The 22,398-nt window shown below is 44.9% G+C and overlaps 1 protein-coding gene and 1 long non-coding RNA gene across 8 annotated transcripts in view; one reads left to right on the top strand and one right to left on the bottom strand.

Annotated features, from left to right (window-relative positions):
* The window catches only part of LOC108384910 (uncharacterized), a 97,756-nt gene that overhangs the window by 50,860 nt on the left and 24,498 nt on the right, over positions 1 to 22,398 (top strand). The window contains exon 1 of one of the 7 annotated variants that reach the window (XR_001850786.3): positions 20,797 to 20,949. The exons of the other annotated variants lie outside the window; for them this stretch is intronic. The gene's annotated coding sequence lies outside the window, so the exon portion shown is untranslated. Of the gene's footprint in view, positions 1 to 20,796; positions 20,950 to 22,398 lie in introns of those variants that run through there. 7 annotated transcript variants of the gene reach the window in all.
* Positions 675 to 20,600, bottom strand: LOC108387308 (uncharacterized). The gene is made up of 4 exons (XR_001850783.3): positions 20,470 to 20,600; positions 14,605 to 14,754; positions 2,349 to 13,637; positions 675 to 2,190 (listed from the first exon to the last, which is right to left on the bottom strand). It is a non-coding gene; the product is annotated as an uncharacterized lncRNA (long non-coding RNA).

The following is a 22,398-nucleotide window of genomic DNA, read 5'->3' as shown; positions in this document are numbered from 1 at the left end:
GTTTTCCAACACCAGAGGAACACACAGGCATCCTAGCCGCGCCCTCTGCGGGTGGATGGCACTGTCCCTAAGCCCCCGTCCTCTGGGCCTGCAGCCCTTTGTAAGTTTGACTCAGACCCCACCCACTAGGTGTGGGCCTCTGTCTTTCCCAGCACGTTTGCTCACTGCTGTTGTCGTCCACACTTCACCTTGACACAGCTGTTTATACATTTGTGACTGAATCCAGTGCCATTCTGCCATGTAGACCTAGTACCTCCTGTGTCCCCGGAACTGGCCTCACAGAGCTTGTTCCTCTTGGTCCTGCGGGTGTGCGGATGAGCCCTCAGCAGTGACAGCAGAGGGCTCACCGCTCTCCACTCCCTTGGCCTCTGAGGACTCCCTGAGCTGATTCTCCTTTGCATCTCAGCAAGGGCAGTAGAAGAGAAAGGGTTCTGGTCAGACCAGGCCTGTCTGTGCACTACAGGGGTGTGACTTCCTCGGCTTTCCTTTTTTTTTGTTCTTAGATTGGGAAGAGTCCTCACAGATTTGGCCTCAGCCCTTTCCAGGCTTACTGATGAGTCCCACATGCCTTTTGGGACATTATTCCATTGTGGGCATACGGAGGCCATATAGGGCCAATGAGACCTGCTCATTACTCAGAAATCCACTTCAGTGGAACAGGTAGGTGTCAGCATGTTAGGGAAGCTAATTCGAAGGAAAAATTGGACCGTGTAAATGAATCTCTTCTCTGCCCTTTGCCATCCAGAAGAATTTGGGAGCGTGAAACCCAACATTTAGTTAAATTAGTTTGGATTTTTGTTCTCTTTGTGGCAGTCAGGGCTCCATTACTTGTTATACCTGAAATGAAATGTTGGCCAGCCAGTTGCTGATGCAGAAAGATATCAGCTGGTGCCGAGGAGAGGATGTTGAGGAATGGTGTGGTGGCAGGTCTGTGACAGCAGGGCCAGAACCAGGCGTGGAGGTGCAGACACTGGTCCTAAGGCTGCTATTTTGCTGTGTGATCTTAGACACATCCCTTAACCTCTCTCAGCCTTGGTGGTCTCCCCTCAGGGAGGCTGCTTAATACCAAGCAGGTAGGGCTGCTGTGGAGTCAAATAAGATAACACACACAAAAAAGAGTTTTTTGGCACCAGTTCATAGTGTTAAAAAATGTAAAAGACTATACAGGAATCTGATTTAATTTGAGGTTTTTGAATGACAACACTTTGAACGAAGGAGTGTGGCAACAGTAATCTGCCCGTGTCAGGCTTTTCTCTGGAGCCGGGAGCTCCGTGCCTTGAGAGGTTCTGTCCTCTGTGGGAGCGACTTTTAAACTGCCAAATTTCAATTGCTGATGCACTGGATGTGCACAGGGGAAGCGATCATCTCCTGTTGCCGGGAGTTGAGCATGGCTGACACTGTCCACCCAGGGCAACAGTTCCCTGTGCCAGGTTTCGGTGCACGAGAAGTGAGGGTTTCTCCGGGGTGACGAGCACCAGTACGGCCTCTTGGTTCTGATCCCTACTGGGAACCCCCCATGGTGGGGCTTCGGGTGAGGGGCAGCTGGGCAACAATCTCTTCAGGGACTCCGGCCTTGTTCACGCAGGCTTTAGGAGAGGTGGGCAGGGAAATCAGAATTCGGGACATTGGTTCAGAGTTTAAGTGCCTAAGAGGAGGACCTTTGTTGCAAAAGGAATTTTGAAAGTGAAGAATCCTTTTATACTGTCAGTGATTATTTCATTAAGGTTTTGGTTAGAAAGTGCATATTTTCATCTTTTGAATATTGTAAAATGGCCCCCCAAAAACTGGAGTTGTCTCAAGAGCTCCTGCAGAGTTGAGGCACTGGGCAGTTTTCAGGGACCTGGGAGTGGCTACAAAGACTGCCCTTCCCTCCCCGCTTCCCCTCCCAGGCCAAGGCTACTGGGCAGGGCTTGGGAGGCTGAGGGCCCAGTTCCCAGTCCTCCCGTCTGCAATCCTGGAGTTTGGGCAAGAGGCCTGTGCAATCAGGCCTCAGTATTCTCATTTTTAAAACCATGGGATTAAAATACCAGACAGAGAGATGCCTCAGCTCCTGACAAATGCTGTTGAATGAAAAAAAATGCAGAAGTGCAATTCCAGGAAGTACTCCTGCCTGTAAACGCCAGCCTCCAGCTTGTTTCCGGGGTGCAGCTGGGCGCTGTGCATGGTGCACAATGGGTGTTCTCATCGGTGCTGTTTACGGGAAGGAGGAAGGGTGGTCAGGCCACAAAGGATCCGGGAATGTCTGCCAGGATCTTGCCTCAGATGCTTCCCATGCTAATGCCCCTGCTTCCCCCACCAGGCTGACCCTGGGGACCCCTGCCCAAGCCCCCGAACCTCTGCAGCCATACCTGTTTCCTGCAGGGCAGACTGCTCACTCCCCAGTGGTGTGCACATCGGGCTAAGTCCTGGCCCATTTCTCCCAGGCAGGAAGCATAGCATCTCCTGCCAAGCGTTCTTGTGACTGCATGTTAAACTCTCCAAACTTACTGGCATTTTTCTGGGAACAGGTTATTAACTTGCTTAACCACCAGTCGTGGAAAGAGCAGAGGAGTGCTGTGGGCCTGCCAGCCAGGCCGGAGCAGCTCTCAGCCCTGCCCACCTTGGAAAAGCCCTAGGGCTTTGGGGGCCCTGGGGTGGGGGCCTTCAACACTTCCCTATCAAGGCGATGAGGGCCATGGAGGGTCGTCCTCTGTGTTTCTAACCTCCGAGCCGGGCAGCTGAGATCCAGAACCGGGTGGCAGGGGCAGCCTGTGCCAAGCCGCTCTTGCTGGGGGAGGGTCCTGTTGCACTGCCCCAATGGCAGTGTCGCAGGGCAGTTTTCCTGTGTTCGTTGGGCATCTGTATATCCTCTTCTGTGCCATGTCTCTTCATGTCTTTTTGCCCATTTTCTGATTGAATGGTTTGTTATTTTTACTGCTGAGTTCTAGAAATATATATAAATATATAAAATATGTGTATATGCATATATTTTGTAAGAAGTTTTGTAAATGATTGTGTTCTTTAACTGCCTTATTCCCTCATAAGCCACTGCTCTTAGAAATTTTTATTTATGTACTTGATCTTTGTCACAATCCCTTCCCACCCTCATGTCAGCACTATTAAAAAATAGAAAAAAGTAAAAGGAGTGTTCATTATATATTCTAGAAGCAAGTCACTTTCCAGATGTATGATTGGCATGAATGTTCTCCCAGTCTGGCCTTGTTTTCTCATTAGGGTTGTTCACGAGCAGTAGTCCTAAACTTGGGTGAGGTGTAGTTGACCAAATTTTCTCCTTTATGGATGGTGTTTTTATGCCAAGTCTAACTGTTCACCGAGTCCCACGTTCTAGAGACTTCCTCCTATGTTTACTTCTAAGAGTTTAATACTTTCATGTTTTCATTTAAATATGTTTTGAGGTAAGTTTTATAGAAGGTGGGAGGTGTAGGTCAAGGTTGTAGCTTTTTTTTAACCTGTGGCTGTATAATTGCCCCAGCATCATTTGTTGAAAAGTCTCTTTTATCCATTACTTTTGTACCTTTGTCAAAAAATCAGTTAGCTGTATTTCTGATTTCTCTGTTCTGTCCCACTGATGTACGTTTGTCCCTCTGTGCATGCCACCCACTCTTGAGTCCTGTAGCTGTGTAAGTCTTAACATTAGGTGGAGTGATTCCTCCCACATTATTCTTTTCAAAACTGTTTTCACTGTTCTAGTTCTTTTGTCTTTCCATATAAATTTTAGAATAATCTTCCCTGTGTCTTCAAAAATTCTTGCTGAGATTGTTATAGAAACTGCATTAAACCTATAGATCTATTTGGAGAGAATTGACATCTTTTACTAAATTGAATCTTTCCATCTGAGAACTCTGTATAAGTCTTCATGTTAGATTTTGATTTCTTTCATCAGCATTTTGTAGTTTTTAGCTATAAGTCATGTTTTATTAGGTTTACACATATGTAATTTTTTTGCACAGTTGTAAAATTGTATTGTATTCTTAGTTTCGGTGTCCATGCGTTCATAACTAGTCTGTAGATCTACAGGAGGTTTTGGTGTGTTGTGCTTATTTCCTGCAACCTTGCTACACTCCCTTACTAGTTCTAGGAGTGGTTTTGTGTAGTCCTTTGGCTTTTCTACCTAGACCATTATGTCACCTGAACATCGCTTTATTGCTTCCTTTATGGGTGGCATCACTTCCTTTCCTGTCTCTTTTCTTGCTTGTTGTGTGGACCAGAACTTCCAGTAGGATGTTGAATAGCACTGGTCAGTGACCGTCCTTGCTTTTTTTCAGTCTTGGGGCAAAACATGCAGTCTTTCACCATCAGGTCTCATGTTAACTATAGGGATTTTGTAGATGATCTTTGTCAATTTGAGGAAGTTCCCCTCCATTCTTGTTTTTTGGGGAGTTTTTATCATTAATGGGTATTGGATTTTGACAAGTATTTTTTCTGCATCAATCGATACGTGATCATGAGATTTTTCTTCTTTAGTCTGTTAATATGGTCAGTTAAGTTGATTGATTTTCAAATATTAAGCCGGCCTTGCATGTCTGGAATCAACCCCTCTCGATCATGATGTGTAATTTTTATTGTGTTTGTCTATGAATTCTGCCAATACTGTGTTAAGGATTTTTGCATCAAGGTTCATGAGGGATATTTGATTGTCATTTTCTTTCTTTGTACACTCTTTGTCTTATTTTGTTCTCAGGGTAACACTGGCCTCATAAAATTAGTTGGGAAGTAGTCCCTTTTCTGGAAAAGGTTGTGTGGAATTGGTGTTAATTTTACTTTAAATGTTTGGTAGAATTCTTCAGTGAAACAATCTGTGCCTGGATATGTCTCTTTTTGGGAGTTTTTAAGTTACAAATTCAATTTCTTTAAAAGTTACAGAGTTATTCAAATGATCTATTTCTTAGTATGTGAATTGTGGTAGTTTGTGCTTCTTGAGGAAGTGATCCTTCACCATGTTGTGGGTTTATGAGTGGAGGGTTGTCCATAATATTCCATTATTCTTTCAATGGCTGCAGGTTCCAGCTCTGGTCATGCTCCTGGTATTGGTAATTTTTCTCTTTTTCTTTGTTAGTCTTGGTAGAGGTCTGCCAATTTTATTGATCTTTTTAAAGAAATGGCCTTTTGTTTAATTGATGTCTCTGTTGTCTGTTTTCAATTTCATTGACTTCTCTTATCTGGCCTTCCTTGCTTTGGGTTATTTTGTCTGTTATTTTTTCCCCTAGTTTTTTAAGGTGGGAGCTTAATTTACTGATTTGAGCCTTTCTTCCCTCTAATGTAAGCACTTGGTGCTATAAATTTCACCATTGCTGGTATCAACATCTTACTAGTTTAAAGGAAATGCAGAAAATGTTCCTCTTTTCAGGTCCTTTACCCTCCCCCACTGATAATATAATTCTTAAATATTTCTTCTGCATACATTGAGAACCACATCAGAAGATGATATAAGTCTTGCTTCAGCCACCAAACATCATTTGGGGAACTCAAGAGGAGAAGGAAAGTTTATTGTATCAATCCATATTTTTATTTTTTCTCTTCTTTTTTCTTCCCTTATTTTCCAAGATTCTTTCATTATTATTGTTATTTTTTCTGTTTAAGAACTTTCTTTAGACGTTTCCTTAGGGTGAGTCTGCTGGCACAAATACTCTTGATTTTCCTTCCTTTGAGAATGTCTTACGTTGCCCTAAAGTGTGTTTTTGCTGGAAGTAGGATTCTCATTAAGTTCTTTTCTTTCAGCTCTTGAAACATGTGCTGACTCTTTCTGCCTCTATAGTTTCTGAGGAGAAATTTTCTCTCATGCAGATTCTTTATTTCTTAGCATAAGGTGTCATTTCTCTCTTGTGCTTTCAAGGTTTTTAAAATTTATCTTTAGTTTTCAGAGGCTTGATTAGAATAAACTTGATATGGTTTATGTGGGTTTATCCTGTTTGGTTAGCTTCTTGAATCTGTAGTTTTATGCTTTTAGCCAAATTTGTGGAAATTTCAGCTATTATTTCTTTTAACACTTTTTCAGTTTCACCATCTTTCTCAGCTCCCTCTAGGGCTCAGATGATAATGTTCTATTCCTGTATGTCCCTGAGAGCTCATTTTTTCATTCTATTTTCTCTTTGTTGTTGAGATTGGATAATTTCTACTGTATCTTCAAGTTCACTGTGTCTTTTTCTGCCTTATTCTACTTTTCATTTTTATTTTTTAATTGTAATATAGCATATATACAATATTATATTGGTTTCAGATTAATAATTTAGTGAGTCATCACATATACATTACTAAATGCTCACCATGATAAGTGTAGTTACCATCTGACTGGATAAAAAGATATTACAATGTTATGAGATATAATCCCTATGGTGTACTTTTATCACTGTGACTAAATTATTGTACAATTTAAAGTTTATGTCTTTATCCCCTTCACCTATTTTCATCCATCATCATCATTTTGTAGTTTTCAGAGTACAGGTCTTTCACCTCCTTGGTTAGATTTATTCCTAGGTATTTTATTCTTTTTGATGTAATTGTAAATGGTATTGTTTTCTTAGTTTCTCTTTCTGCTAGTTGATTATTTATATATAGAAATACAACAGATTTCTATATATTGATTCTGTATCCTGTGACTTTACTGAATTTGAACATTAATTCTAATAATTTTTTGATGGAGACTTTAAGGTCTTCTGTATGTAGTATCACGTCATCTGCACATAGTGACAATTTCACTTCTTCCTTACCAATTTGGATGCCTTTTTTTTTCTTGTCTGATTGCTGTGGCTAGGACTTCTAGGATTATGTTGAATAAAAGTTGTGAGAGTGGGCATCCTTGTCTGATTTCTGATCTTAGAGGAAAAGTTTCCAGCTTTTTGCTATTAAGTATAATGTTGGCTGTGGGTTTATCATATATGGCTTTATTTTCTTAAAGTACGTGCTCTCTATACCTACTTTGTTGAGAGTTTTTATCATGAATGGATGTTGAGCTTTGTTAAATGCTTTTTCAGCATGTAGTGAAATGACTGTATGGTTTTAATTCTTCCTTTTGTTAGTGTATCACATTGATTGATTTGTGGATTTTTAACCATTCTTGCATTCCTGGGATAAATCCTACTTGGTCATAGTGAATGATCTTTTCAATATATTTTTGAATTTAATTTGCTAATATTTTATTGAGAATTTTTCCATCTATGTTCATCAGGGTTATTGGTCTCTAATTTTCTTTTTTTTTGTAGTGTCCTTGTATGGTATTGGTACCAGGGTGTTGCTGGCCTTATAGAATGAATTTGGGAGCTTTCTTTCCTCTTCAATTTTTCTGCAATAGTTTGAGAAGGATTGGTATCAACTTTTTAAATGTTCAGTAGAATTCAGCTGTAAAGTCATCTATCCTGGCATTTTGTTTGTTGGGAGGTTTTTGATTACTGATTCAATCATTACTAGTAATTAGTTGGTTCAATTTTCTATTTGTTCCTTGTCCGGTCTTGGAAGATTGTATGTTTCTAGGAATTTATCCATTCCTTCCAAGTTGTTTGATTTGTTGGAATATAACTTTTCATAATACTCTCTTACAATCATTTGTGTTTCTGTGGTATTGGTTGTAACTTCTCCATATTCATTCCTTGATCCTCTCTCTTTTTTTCTTGAGGAGTAGAGCTAAAGGTTTATCAATTCTGTTTTCTTCAAGGATCTGGCTCTTAGTTTCACTGATCTTTTGTATTGTTCACTTAGTCTCTATTTTATTTATTTCTACTCTGATCTTTGTTATTTCCTTTCTTTTCTTACTTTGGGCTTTGTTCTTCTTTTTCTTGTTCTTTTAGGTGTTGATGTAGATTGTTTATTTGGGATGTTTCTTCCTTCTTGAAGTAGGCCTCTATTGCTATAAATGTCCCTTTTAGGACTGTCTTTCCTGCATCCCAAAGATTTTGAAACTTTGTATTTCTATTTTTCATTATCTCTAAGTATTTTCTGATCTCTTTCCAATTTCTTTGATGACTCTGATTGTTTAGAAGCATGATGCATCCATGTGTTTGTGTTTTTTCCATTTTTTTCCCTTGTAATTGGTTTCCAGTTTCATATTATTGTGGATAGAGAAAATGCTTGATTTCAATCAGAAGGGATGATTTCAATGCTTTTAAATTTACTGAGACTTGCTTTCTGGCCTAAAATATGATCTATTCTGGAGAATGTTCCATGTGTCCTTGAAAAGAATGTGTATTGTGCTGTTTTTGAATGTAATTTTTTTGGTATATATCCGTTAATTCCATTTGGTCTAATGTGTCATTCAAATCCCCTGTTTCCTCATTGATTTTTCTGTTTGGATGATCTATCCATCGATGTAAGTGGGGGGTTGAAGTCCCCTACTACTACTATTGTATTACTGTCAATTTCTCTGTTAATATTTGCTTTATGTATTTGGGTGTTCCTCTGTTGGGTGTATGGATATTTACAATTGTTATATCTTCTTTGCTGGATTGCACCCTTAGTCATTATATAATGTCCTTCTTTGTCTCTTGTTACAGTCTTTGTTTTAAAATCTTTTTTGTCTGGTATAAGTATTGCTACTCCAGCTTTTTAAAATCCCTGTTCTCATGGAATATCTTTTTCCATTCCTTTGGTTTCAGTCTGTGGGTGTCTTTAGGCCTAAAGTGAGTCTTTTGCAGGCAGCGAATAGATGGGTCTTGTTTTTTTTATCCATTCAGCCACCCTAAGTCTTTTGATTGGAGTATTTAGTCCATTTACATTTAGAGTAATTATTGATAGGCATGTTCTTACTGCCATTTTGTTACTATTTTCTGTTTTTGTTGTTCTCTGATGCTTTATTTTTCTCATCCACTTCCCTTGTGCATTGTGACTTTCTTCAGTATTATGTGTTGATTTCCTTCTTTTTGTTTTTTGTGTATCCATTGTAGGTTTTTGGTTTGTGGCTACCTTGGAGTTCTTATATCACATCCTACATATATAACAATCTATGACAAGTTGACAGTCATTTAAGTTTGAATGTATTCTAACAACACATTTTTTGTATATGATCTCTTCTTTTGCACTTTTTAATTTAGTGATTCCATTAACTAATTTTTATATATATTGATTGTACTACTTTTGTCTTTTTACCTTCATACTAGGTATACTGGCATATGTTTGCTTTTACCAGTAAAATTTTTGCTTTCATATTTTTTTTTGCTTCTAATTTGGGTCTTTTCTTTTCCTCTTATACCCTTTACCATTTCTTGTAAAGCTGGGTTACTGGTGGCAAACTCATAACTTTTATTTGTCTATGAAGCTATTCATCTCCCATTCCATTCTGAATGATAACCTTGCTGGGTAGAGTTTTCTTGGTTGGAGATTTTTTTTTTTTTTTTTTTTTTTTTTTTTTTCCTCTTTAACACTTTGAATATATCTGCCACTCTCTTCTGGACTGCAAAGTTTCTTCTGAAAAATAAGCTGATAGTCTTATGGGGTTTCCTCTGTAGGCAGCTCATTGCTTTTCTCTCTCTGCTTTTAAGATTCTTTCTTTGTCTTTGATCTTTGATACTTTAATTATGTGTCTTGGTGTGGACCTCCTTGGGTTTATCTTATTTTGGTTTCCCCCTGTTTCCTGGACCTGGATGTCTGTTTCCTTCCCTAGGTTAAGGAAATTCTCAGTTATTATTTCTTCAAATATGTTTTCTACTCCTTTCTCTTTTTCTTCTCCTTCTTGGACTCCTATAATGTTGACGTTTGGATGTTTGATGTCCCAGAGCTCCTTTAATCTATTCTCATTTAATTTTACTCTTTTTTCTTTCTGCTCTTCAGCTTGTGTGCTTTCTATTACTCTGTCTTCACTCTGATTCATTCTTTTGCATCCTGTAACCTGCTGTTGATTCCCAGTAGTGTATATTTCGTTTATGGTATTCTTTATTGATGATCACTTCTCTTTTATATTTTTTATCTCTTTGTAGAGGGTCTCACTAAGTTCTTCCACTCTTCTCTCAATTCTAGTAAGCATCTTTGTAATAAGTAATTTGAATTCTTTATCTGGTAGCTTATAACACTTTCATTTAGTTATTTTTTTAAAGTTTTGTCATTTCTTTTTTTGTTTTAAGCATATTCTTCTGTCTCCTCATTTTGTCTGACTTTCTTTACTTGTTCTATGAATTAGTATAAAGGGCTGCCTCTCCCAGTCTTGAAGGATTGGCCTCATGTAGGGAAGATTCCCTGGGCAGATTGTGTGTGCCTGGTGCTCTAGGTTGGCTGGCTGGAGGCTGAATGTGTGTGAGATGGGGGTGTCCTAGTATCAGGACTCTCAGGATGTGTTGAAAGGGGGCATGGTAAGACAGACCCAATCAGAGAGGTTCCTAAGTGGATACCAATGGGGACCACACTGGCAGGAAGGCAGTGGGACCAGGTACAGGTTCAGGATAGCCTCACTCCTGCAGCTCTGTGTCTGCTGTGTAGCAGAGGCTTGGGCATGCAGTGACCCAGCTACTGGGTCAGTGCCCATGGTGCAGCAGTCGCCAGGGTGCTCCCTCTAGGAGTCGGTGGCAACTGGCTCTGTGCCCTCAGGGCAGCTGTGGCCTGAATGCACTCTGGCTGATGTTTCTGGGTGTCTTGGGGCCAGGGAGGACTGCTAGATTAAGTCTGAAATGGGTGTGTGTGCTTCAGCCCTGCTGCCCAAATCATTATCAATGTGAGGAAGGAGTCCAAGCAATGATGCTCACCAGACCTCTGTCCAGAGAGAGTTCCAGCCTTCCCGCACTAAATAGCAGGTGCTTTAATTCATTATTATGTTTTCACTTATTGTCTAAATGCACTTTAAAGTGTGGCTCTTTTTCTGTGCCCCAGGGCGGGGAATCTGTGAGCACCCTCCCCTCTGTAGGTCGTTGTGCTGGGGGTGGCGTTCCCTCCATTACTGAGTCTCCAGCTCTCCTGCCATTTTTTATGCAATCGTTTTATCCCTCACTGTGCAGAAGGTGCTCCCTCAGGCCTCAGTTCTTCCTCAGGGTGAAGTGCTCTGTGTGTGGGGGTAGATTCAGTGTGTAAGCCGGTGGGGGAGCATTCAGGCTGTATGTCATCATATTCCCTGAAGTCTCATTCAGTTTTTTAGCCCATCCACTGAGGTTTTCTCAGTGACTGTATTTTTAGTTTTAAAATTTCCATTTGTTCTTTTTTGGATATTCTATTTCTTTGCTAAGATTTTCTCATTTTTCATGTATTTCCAATGTGTTTATAATTATATTTATGTAGCATCTCTGTAGCATTTTTATCATGGCCACTTTAAAATCCTTGTCAGAGAATTCCAGCATCTGTGTCATATCAGTGTTGGCATCTGTTGGTTGTCTTTTTTCATTCAAGTTAAAATTTTCTTGGTTCTTGGCATGATGAGTGACTTTATAATACCCTGGATATTTTGGGTATTATAAGGCTCTGGACCTTATTTAAACCTCCTGTCTTAGCTGGCCTCCATCCTAGTGGGGAGGGAGGATTCTGCTTGTTGTTGGGCAGGGGTGGGATCCCCATTCTCTATGTGCCCACAGGGGACACTCTGGGTGTGGGGGGATGTCTCATCATCCTGGTAGGAGTGGGAGGGGAGCCTTCCCTGTGGTCTTCCCTGACACTACAGAGCAGTAACGGGGGGTGAGCTCTTACTGCTGGTGGTAGTAACAGCTCCAGATTCCTATTGGGCATCTGCTGACCCACTCCAGCACAGAGACAGGGGTACCTCATTACTACCAGTTAGGGGTGGGAATCCAGGATCCCCACATGGACTCTAGTGACACTGTCAGGAAGGGGGAGGGTGGGCTCATTACTGCAGGTGGGCAGGAAAGTCCTGAGCCCCACTCAGACTTTGGAGTGGGGTAGGAGTGGGGTCAATTTTTTTCCTTTGGCTAGAGTAGGGCAATTATTGTCTCAAAGTTTTCTCTGCTAGGCTGCCCCTGTCCTGGTCCTGTGGCTACTACCAGGGGCAGACTCTCCTTAGGGCCCTGTTTGTCTGTGCCATGGATACTTCTGGGTGGCCAGCCCCTCCAGTACCCAGTCTGGGATACACGCGGCAAAAAACAGCAAACCAGCCAACCCTGGGAACTCACTGAGTTGCTGTCCCTCAAGGTCCTCGGCTGGGCAGCCTTCTCTCCACCTTTCAGAGTATTCTTATCTTTAGTTTATATGTAATATCCAGGGTTTTTAGTGTGTTTTGTAGAAGAAATGGGGAGAAATGCTTTTACTCCATCTTGCGTGGAATTGAAAGGCAGATGGGTTTTAAAACTACTGCAAGAGGGAACTGTCCCGTTGTTTCCGATTACCCTGTGGGGCTGGGTGGGGAAACCCAGTCAGGAAGCTTCTCTGCTGGCCCAAATCAGGTGGGGCGTCCCCATCTCCTCCCCGCCCCAGGCAGAGGGCATCCTGGAGGCAAGCGTGGTGCACACACTCTCCCAGATTCCTGAGGACGCCGTGAGCCCCTGGAGGAGAGGGTGTCCCTGCTGTGGACTGCTGTCATACCCTGTCCAGCCCCCTCCACTCCTACAGGGTTTTTCCTTTTTTGATGGCCCAGGGTCTAGATAATCACTCTCCCCCATGCCGTCCGCTCCTGTGCTTACTCTGCAGGTCTCCCTCCCTTACTGTTTGGCCCCTGACATGCGGAGACCCTCTGATATCCTTATCACAGTGGCTATTTTATTTTTTTCATGACTCCAAGCCCAGTCCAGGTCTATTGCTCATGATCCCTGAGCTGAGCTGGGTAGAACCAGTCTGGCCTGGTGGAAGCCCCAGGGAGCTGACTAGGTTTGTCGGGGGGTGGGGGGCAGTATTGTGGGAACTATGTTTTGGAGGCTCACAGCTGGGAAACGTGTGTGAGGTCACTTGGTTTCCTAAGCATGACCTGCGGGCACCCCAAGGCCCTCAATTGGTAAAGATCTGAGAGAGATGAACATCACGGCCAACACAGTTAGAGCTTCTACCTTTCACCCAACCCTCAAATCCAGGGAACTCTAAATGAAAAAGAACAGAATTCAGGATTAAAGTAAATAAATAAAAGATTAGCTTCTGTTTTAACTACCTGGGTGATTTGAATATTCAGCTTTTCTCAGTGGAATGCCAGAGGATTTTCAGGAGAAAGTAATGAAGATTATCCATATTTGTAGAAGACTTTAAGTTTGTTAAGCAATTATGTCCATCAGCCAGGGCCTGGAGCTGGCACAGGTGAGGGGAGGAGAGGTCGTGGGATGGCTCTTTTCACAAAGCAGGGCTGGGCTGGGGGCCAGGAGGCCTGGGTATGACGTCTGCCTTTTCCCCTGAGTCCTTCAGTTGTGTGACTTTGGGTGATTTTTCTGCTGTCTCTGGATTTGGCCTTGACATTGGTCATCAAAGGCAGTTGGACATGTAGTCTTCAAACCTAATGTTCTGGGAGCCTTAAACTTGACTCTTTTAAAATTCTTCAGTAGATTCCTGTGGGTATTTAATCAAGTCCAGACTCAAAAGGGCCTCCTGGGAGCCCAGAAATAGACTTGTGCGTTTATGTTCAATGAATCTTTGACAAGGGTGTCAAGAGTACACAATAGAGAGGATACTTTCTTCAGTAAATGGTGTTGGGAAACTGGATATCCCCATACAAGAGTGGGCCTGGACCCCTATCTTATACCACTCACAAAAACTTGACGTGGATTGAAGACTTAAATGTAAGACTTGAAACTGTATAACCCCTAGAAGAAAACAGGGAAAAATCTCATTGACAGTGGTTTTGGCAATGATTTCTTTGGCATGACAACAAAAACATATGTAACAAAAGCTAAAATACACAAGTGGGACCACATCAAAGTAAAAAGTTTCTGCACAGCAAAGGAAACGATCAACAAAATTCAAAGGAAACCTATGGAAGGGGAGAAACATTTGCAAACCATATATCTGATAAAGGGTTAATATGTGAAATATGTAAGGAACCCATACAACTCAATAGCAAAAAATCCAAATAATCTGATAAAAAATGGGGCAAAGGTCTGAAATAGACATTTTTTTCAAAGAAGACATACAGTGGCCAACAGGTATGCAGAAAGGTGCCCAATGACACTAATGATCAGGGAAATGCAAATCACAATCCCAGGGAGATATCACCCTACACCTTTTTAGAGTGGCTAATATAAAAAAGACAAGAGATAACGAATGTTGGTGAGAAAAGGGAACACTTATACACACCGATGGGATTGTAAATTGGTATAGCCATTATGGAAAATAGTAGGGCGGTTCATCAAAAATTTAAAAATAGAAGATCTTGAAGAGACCTCTGCACCCCCATGTTCATTACAGTGTTATTCACAGTAGCCAAGACAGAGAGTCATCCTGAGGGTCCTTTGATATATGAATGGATAAAAAATGTATCTGATTAAAAAATGGGGCAAAGACTGAAATAGATGGAAATATTTATATATATGAATATATAATTATATATGTGATATGATATATATATATATATATATAATTCAGCCTTAAAAGGAAAGAAATCCTGTTGTTCGTGACAACATGGATGGAGCAGGTGGGGGAAATGGGGAGATGTTAAACAAGGGTACAAACTTTCAGTTGTAAGATGAATAGATTCTGAGGATCTAATGCACTAAATAATATTTTATTATATACTTGAAATGTGCTGAAACAGTAGATCTTAAATATTCTTACCACACATGCAAAAGGTAACGATGTGAGGTGATGAATGTGTTAATTAACTTGATGGTGGTAAATATTTCACAATGTATATGTGAAATCAAATCCTTGCATTGTATACTTTAGGTATATACAATTTCATTTGTCAATTATTTCTCAGTACATCTGGAAAAAAAGAAAGAACAAAGGAATATGAGATTAGAAAGATGAAAAGATATAATAACAGGTGTGGAAGACATCAAAACAAGAATAAATTATTATATGCAGCTGTATGGCAACACTTTTGAAAATGTACAGAAAATATAAATTAGCAAAGTTGATCCAGGCATCAGGTTTCAAAGCTCCCCAGGTGATTCTAATGTGCAACCACAGTTGAGACTCTTGGGGGGTCTAGAATCCAGTCAAAGCATACAGATTTGTCAGGGCCAATAATATTTTGTACAGTTCTGGGGACAGATAACACTTATAACAATTAAAAGATCGATATTTATAACAGATAAAGAGCTCCTGCAAATAAAACAGAAATAATCTAAATGTATCCAAATATGCAAATAATATTTCAAATGGGCAATCACAGGAGAGAAAATCTTAAAAAAAATAAGCAAATGCAAAGAGGTTCAACTTCACTAGTAGTTAGGGAAGGAAAAATGAAAGTGACAATGACTTCACTCATCAGATGGGCAGTAATTAAACAAAACAGAACAGCTGTCCTTGGAAAGATATGTTGGGAAGGGCATTCCTGTATATTGTTAGTGGGAGTGTGAATTCTTATTGCATTTTTGGAAAATCTATATGACAGTATCTACTTGAAATCTCATATCTGGACTCTGACCTACATAAATATATTTACTGAGGAATTGTTTATAGTGGCAACAAAAAATTAACAGGAAGCAGATGATAAACAGGAAGCAGATGGAATGGTTGAGTAATCAGAATACACTCTCATCATAGGATAGCAGCACCTACTGAATATAATGGATTAGACGCCTACCTGTTCACCTGGAGGCATTCCATTGTACGCACTGGCCTCCAGTGTGTGTCTATTTCTGTCTTTTTCCTCCTTTTCCCCTTTTGCTGTGTTCTTCCATCATGCTTATGGTTCCTAGAATATTCCAGGCCCTGCCACGCCTCTGGGCCTTGCCTGGAGTACGTGCCCAGCTTGCCACCTTGCTGATGCCTGCTTACGGCTCACATCCCAGAGGTGTCCCATAAGGTCTCCCGACCTCCCACCCCCATGTTCCGCAGCCCCCAGGCTTCTCTCTGCCCTGCCCTCACTATACTGCTGCTACTTGTCCTCTGTCCTCTGTCCTGGGCTCCTTGTGGGGAGAGGGGCCATGGTTTGTTCAACCTCAGGTGCTCCGTCCCCAGGCAGAGAGGGGTGGGGCGGCGGGGCTGGGATGGAGCTGCAGGTGGCCATTGCCTGCAGAGGGTGGGCTGACCGCTGGGAGTTGGGCTGTGAGTGAAAAGGCGGGTGGAAACGTACTGTCTGCTTCCCCGGACTTGGTCTTAGGAAATGTCAGTTAACTTAAAAGGGACAGACCTAATGTTATATTCTCTGTTACCAAAATATTTTTGAGTGATGTGCAGGGCTTTAAAGAAGCTAGAGGCAGGCGGGTAAGCCCTTCCTGCTCTGCCCGGGGCTTTCCGGGCTTTGGCAGTGCCAAGTCCTGTGTCCCAAGCAAGCCTTGGCAGTTGGTGGCCCTGCAGCTGGACTACCTGGGGGCATCTTGTCTCCTTTCCCTAGAGTCCAGCTCTCTGTGAGCAGCGAGGTCAGCTGGAAGGAGCTTTCTAGGGGACAGTGGCACGGGGCTCAAGCACAGCCAGGTCCACCAGATTCCCGCCACGGCTAGTGGGTCATTGCAAACAATGCATTTAACTTCACGAGCCTCAGTGATACACAAAATGGGCATAGAAGTCTTAAATAAGGTAATGCGAATTTTCAGTGTGGGGTAAGGAGGTTGGAGGGAGAGCCTCTACCTCTAGTGAGCACAGGGAGGGTCCAGGCGCTATGGTTTAACCCTCACAGCCTCGGGGGTGGGAGCCCACATGACTTCCGCTGGACAGACAAGTGGACCGAGGCTCAGGAAGGCTAAGCCCCAGGCCGGGGCCAGGCACATGCAGGGGCAGGGCTGAGCAGCTCTTGGGACCCCCTGTGCTCTGAGGGTGGTCCCTTTCTCTGGGACCAGGCCCCCCCGCGATGATGGGGCCATCCTGCTGGGGAGCCCCCATGGTGGGGGTGATGCAGAGGAGGCCACACCGGCCCTGTGGCCGCATGAAGGGGCTGCCGTCCTCCTGGAGCCACGAGCGGTCACTGGGAGTTCTGGGACCAGGCGGCAGGCTGCTCTGTGGGCCAGGACGCCATAGCCAGGACTGTGGGGCTCTGCCCAGGTCCTGGTGCAGGATGGTGCAGGCCGGGAGCACAGCAGGGCACCTTGCCTGCCCTGTCAAGCTGCACTGTGTTCCTGGGGCCTCCCCAGGGGCGCTGTGCCCGGAGGGTCAGCCTGGGCCCACATGGCCCTTGGCATACCTTGGATGTCACAGACCGTTGATGGAATAATGGCGGTTGGATGAGGGACTCAGAAACTGAGGACTTGATCTGAATTTGGAAAGAAAGACATTACCCCGTACCTTCCACAGGAGGACCACATGCCTCTCGGCTGCCCTGACAGCTGTTTTGCACAATATACAATTTCTTTGCATAACAGACAGAATAATCTCATTTTCTCACTGGCTACACAGCTTAGCTTTCAATCAATTATTTCCAAATACATGAAAAAAAAAGTCTCCATGTCACATCTCTGCCTGCTCAGCGCTCCGTTTTCCCTGTCGAGGAATTTGCAAATCAATTGCTTTAACAATACTTTACACAAATTACCTTCCAAAGCCTGTGATGTCACCCACGGTTAATGCGCTCCTGATAAATAATGCATCAGGAAGTGGCGAGGCTTTCTCTCCCCGCCTGAGCGCAGTGAAGGAAACAGAGTGTTCTTGTGTGGAGAAACCCGGCTTCAGCCTTGGGGCTGGGGCTTGTGGCTGGGCGCTGGGAGGCGGGGAGGTGGAGGCCCGCTGGTCTGCACCCACTGTCTGGCTTGGCCTGAGCAAGACCCTGCAACCTGCGCCTCAGCTTCTGCGCTGGGATACAGGGCGAGTTAGTCATGCATCTCTCCAGCCTTACTGAGGGCCAGATGGCTCCACGCAGGAGCTGGCCGTGGGAGAGGTGGTGCTGCGGCCCACCGGGGAGGCAGTGCCTTTTGGCTCCTAGTCCTTGAGAACAGCAGAGAGTGGCTGGGAAGCAGACGGCTTTGCCAGGGCTGGCCAAGCTCCAGCCCGAGGAGCCCCGGGGATCTGCATCTCTAAGCTGGCCATCCGGAGTGCAGGGCTGGGGACCAAGCACGCAGGGCTCAGGAGCTCCTGCAGGAGCTGTGGCCTTGGGGGAGCTGTGTGTGTCCCCGTGGTCAGGCAGCACCTGGCTTGGGCAGGGATGGGAGGGCTGAGGGCCTGGGCCTGTGGCTGGGCTTTATGTAGCTCCTTCATCAGATGTTGTATGCTGTGTGCACGTGAGTGCAACGTGTGTGTGCAATCACTCCATGAGTGAGATGGGGTGGGCAGTGCATTCTGGACTGGGGCCCTCCACAGCAGGGGCCACAGGACCCTGGATGGGCCATTCTCTGGTGCTATAGAATTTGCCTGCAGGAATAAAGTTTATTTTTTCCTGTGTGACAATTAGTAGTGTATTTATAGCTAAAGTGTATTTTGACATTGCAAGCTAGAATTGTGAAGTTTCTAGAAAATCAAAAGAAACTGCAGTACAGTTTTTGACAGCAACCACACACCAAAGGTCTGGATGTGGCCCAAGCTCCCAGGTGCACAGACAAAAGACCTGGGTCCAGTGCTGCCTGGGTCACCCCATGTGCAAGACTCAGGCTCCTGTCATCATTTAACCAGGGCCCTGGACAGGGGGCCACAAAATCTCTTAATTAAGCAATTGTACTGTGTCTGATTCATGTCTTGGGGTGCACCCCACAGGGGGGAAGCTGTCTGTCTGCAGGGCTGCACAGGTGCAGGAAGGAGAAGCCTCTGACTTCCCAGGGGCTCTGCTAGGAGAGGACTTTGGGTTGAGCATGTAGGGCAGGAAGGGTGCATGGAAATTCCTGAGGCCCGGAGAGTGGGGAGAGAGTGGCTGGCATCTGGGGAAGGGTGGCCTGGAGCAGGAGGGGGGTGCTGGGTGGTGGGGCAGGCTGCCTGTGGCAGGCTGAGGAGTCCGTGTTCCCTCCGGCAGTGGCTTCCCCTGGGTGTGCATCTTGAAATGCCAACTGCAATGGTGCAGTTGGGGAAGCAGTGAGCAGGGCTGGGGGTTAGGGCTGCACACCCAGGAGGTCTGTGGGGATGGGGACAGTCAGAGGCTCTGCGAGGTCCTGATGGTCTTCAGACCTAATGAAAAATGTTCCCCAGATACAGGGCCACCACTTTTATTTTGTAATTCATTATTAACATAACAGAGAAGAGGGTTTTGTGGAACCCGTTCTGGGAGTGTGGCGGGTAGCGAGGAGGCGCTGACCTGTCCCTTGTTTCTCGTGAGCTGCTCTGGCTGGCTTCTGGCCCTTCTGAAGACAGCTTGCCTGATGCCAGGGTACCGGCCTGACTCAGGGCGACCCAGCCCCTCCAGGCTCTTGCAGTGAGACCATGTGAGGCCCCTTGGGCAGGTCACTGCCCTCCCTGCATGGCTGTTTGCATCAGCACCCAGGACTCAATGAGCTCGTGGTCTCTGCAGGTCCAAAACACTTGCATTCTAGACTGTGCCTCCTGGGTGGCGGGGATCATGTCTCCTCCTGGGCCTGCCTTAGGTGCTTAGGACACTCTTAGAAGACCCAGGCCACCTGCGGGTTCTCTTAGTGGGTGGCGGTGGGGGACAGCATCCGAGCCTACTTTCTGGTGGGGCTCGGGTCTCTGGCTGACAGTAGATGACAGTGGGCAGTTCAGGTGCTCCACCAAGAGTGTCCTGTGCGCATGCTCTTCATCGTAAGTAGAGTGACTGGCTTGACCCAGGTGTTCAGGCTCCAAACCACTTGCAGAATCCCAGGGCCCAGCCCCAGGAGAAGGGAGGTCCCTGTGAGTGGCAGACTGAGGCAGACAAGCCTCAGTGCAGGGGATAAGGGAGGTGTGCTTGCAGGGTCCAGGCAGAGAGCGCTGGGGTTCCATTCTGTCATTTAATTCAGCACTGACATCTGGGGAGTGGCTGGTGGGCCCCGCATGAGCTGTGCTTGCTGCAATTCCAGGATGATTAGTGAGAGTTGTTTCTCTGCTTCTTGGCCCAGAGTCTGGGCCAAGGTGGTGCAGATAAAACTCCCTTGGAAGGTTGCTGTAACGGCCAGTGTAGATGGTGGCACACTATGCATCTTAAAATGTGAGTGCAAAATCAATAAGCCAATTACAGCGGATCAGTCTTTGCCTGCCCAGAGCTGCCTGCAAAGCCGGGTTGCTAGTTGCTGCATCAGGTGGCTGTGCTTCTCATACCACAGGGTGGACAGCTGGGGGAAGTCTGCCCTAGAGGTTTCCTTTCTCTCCTGGGGAGCCCTACCCCCATCTTCTGGCTGCCACAACAGAAAAGCAGCTGCAAATCTCTTTTGCATTAGGTGCTGGAGATGGGGATGGTGGGTGCGCACTGGTTTGAGCACCTGGGGAGGGCTCCTCTATTACCACTACATCTTAGCCACCCTCTGAACTAAGCACTGGTATCATCATTTTGCATGAGGGTCCATCAGTGTTCCTTGATACAGACTGAACCTGCTCAAAACTGCTCAAAAAACACCCCACCACCATCTATTTGGCCACCATCTGTCTGCTGGGTGGGTTGTCTGGTCTGGGCTGGGTGAGACTTACCTTGGTTGGGCTCGGCTAAGCTGGCTCATGCATCTTTGGTCAGCTGGTGGGTTCACTGGGGGCCTGTTGGTCCAGAGTGGCCCCCTGCCCAAGTCTGGAGGTCTGATGGCTGTTGGCTGGGTTGGTGGGGGTGATGGTGTGTCTCACTCCAGCAGGCTAGCCTGGGCCTGATTCTGTGCTGGTCTGAGAGCAGCAAGGATGGAAGCTGGAAGGTGTCTTCAGGTCTAGACCCAACGTGGGTATGATGTCACACTGCTCAAATAAACCTCTAGGCCAATCCAGAATCATGGGAGGGGCTGTGAAGGATGGTGGCCATGTTTATAATCTCCCACTCCAGGAAGCTGAGGCTCGGAGACCTTAGCAGCTTGCCAAGGGCACACAGCAGGAACTGGCACCCAGCCTGTGCTTTCCCAGTACTGTGTGTGGTGTGCAAACCTGGCAGGGAGCCTCCGCTCTTTAAGAGAGCAATGCTCAGCTCAGGTAAATGCATCTGGAATATGGAATTTGGGGCAGCAAGGGCTGGTGGTGGGTGGGGGCTTGGGGGATGGATGGATGGTGGGGTTTCACATTGCTGAGTACGGAGAGCATCTACCACTGTGTGGCTGCTGAGGTCCAGCTGGCTATGATGCGTGATGCATCGGCCCCCGGGTGAAGGGCTTCTGTTCTCCGCTATTGCTACTGACCATCTCTATTGGATCCCCCTTTCTTCCTCATTCTGTTGTGCAGGGTAGGGAGCGTGTATGCATGTGTCTTCCATCGGAAGCTATGTTTCATCTTTTTGGAAGGAATGGGTTTAAAAAGATAAATTCATGTCAAATAGATTTCTGTTTGCAATGCTCACAGCTGGTATTCGCTTCCACATTTCTAAATAATACACCGAGACTGCTATTTCTTGATTCACCAGATTTAAACACTGTCCTTGCCTGCAGTGGAAACTGGTGAGTCTGGGCTCCGCAGACCTTGGTGTTGGCCCTGCTCGCCATCCTTGGGCAAATTTTTATCACGACTTTTGGTTAAATCAATAGAATTTATTTTACTATGACAGCAAAGTTTGCTTACCGCTAAGTGAATTGACTATGATGTTGTTTCCTGAACTTACTATGTGCATATTTTCCTTTATTTGGTTTTCTATGTATCTAAGTTTATTTTTCCTAAATGTTTAACCAGATCTATTATATCTGAATCAATATTATTTTCCAAATAGTCAAATTGCCAATCTATTGATTTCCTTTTCTCCCGGACGCTCCCACATGGGCTTGCCGGCTCCCGGTCACTCCCCAGACCCATGCGCAGCCTGTCCTCCGAGGGCGTCCCCTCGCAGTGCCCTCTGGATGGGGTCCCTATGACGTCCTCTCCTGCTTCACACCATCACTATACGGACACATGTCCTCTAATAGCTTACTAAGTTATTAGAAGTAGATGTTTAGAGTCCCTGATCATCTGGAAATAATTCCCAAAGGCAGACTTATAGGCATGGGTTTGCGTGAAAAGGATTCACTGAGGAAATACTTCTCTCAGGAGAAGCTGGGAGGGGAGTCGCGATAGTGGGTGTCTTGCCAATGGGTTTCAGCCCCAGGCAAGTTCACTATGGATTCAATGTGACCAAAGAAATTGACAGCAAAATGTTCTTGGGGTGAAATCATTATACCCAACTTTATTTCCAGGTGGCAGGTCAGTCACTAGAATCCCATTCACTCAGAGCGAGTCTGCATGCAGCAAGCCAGTCTCTGCCTCTGGGCCTCTCTGTCTGCATAGCCGTCCTCTGGGCCTCTCTGAACAGTTGTCCTACACAGCCGTCCTCTGGGCCTCTGTCCTTGGCACTGCCACCACTCCAGCCTCTGCTCTGCTCTCCTGCAGCCTTGCAGCCCTGCCACCATTTCATGCCCAGAGCACTGGGAAGAGTTCTTTTTATAGAGTCAACAGCCATGT

The sequence above is a fragment of the Manis javanica genome, chromosome 7 (genome assembly GCF_040802235.1).
Source record: "Manis javanica isolate MJ-LG chromosome 7, MJ_LKY, whole genome shotgun sequence".
Classification (NCBI taxonomy): domain Eukaryota; kingdom Metazoa; phylum Chordata; class Mammalia; order Pholidota; family Manidae; genus Manis; species Manis javanica.
Note: the sequence above shows the minus strand (reverse complement) of the source record. Positions and strands in the feature narration are given on the sequence as shown.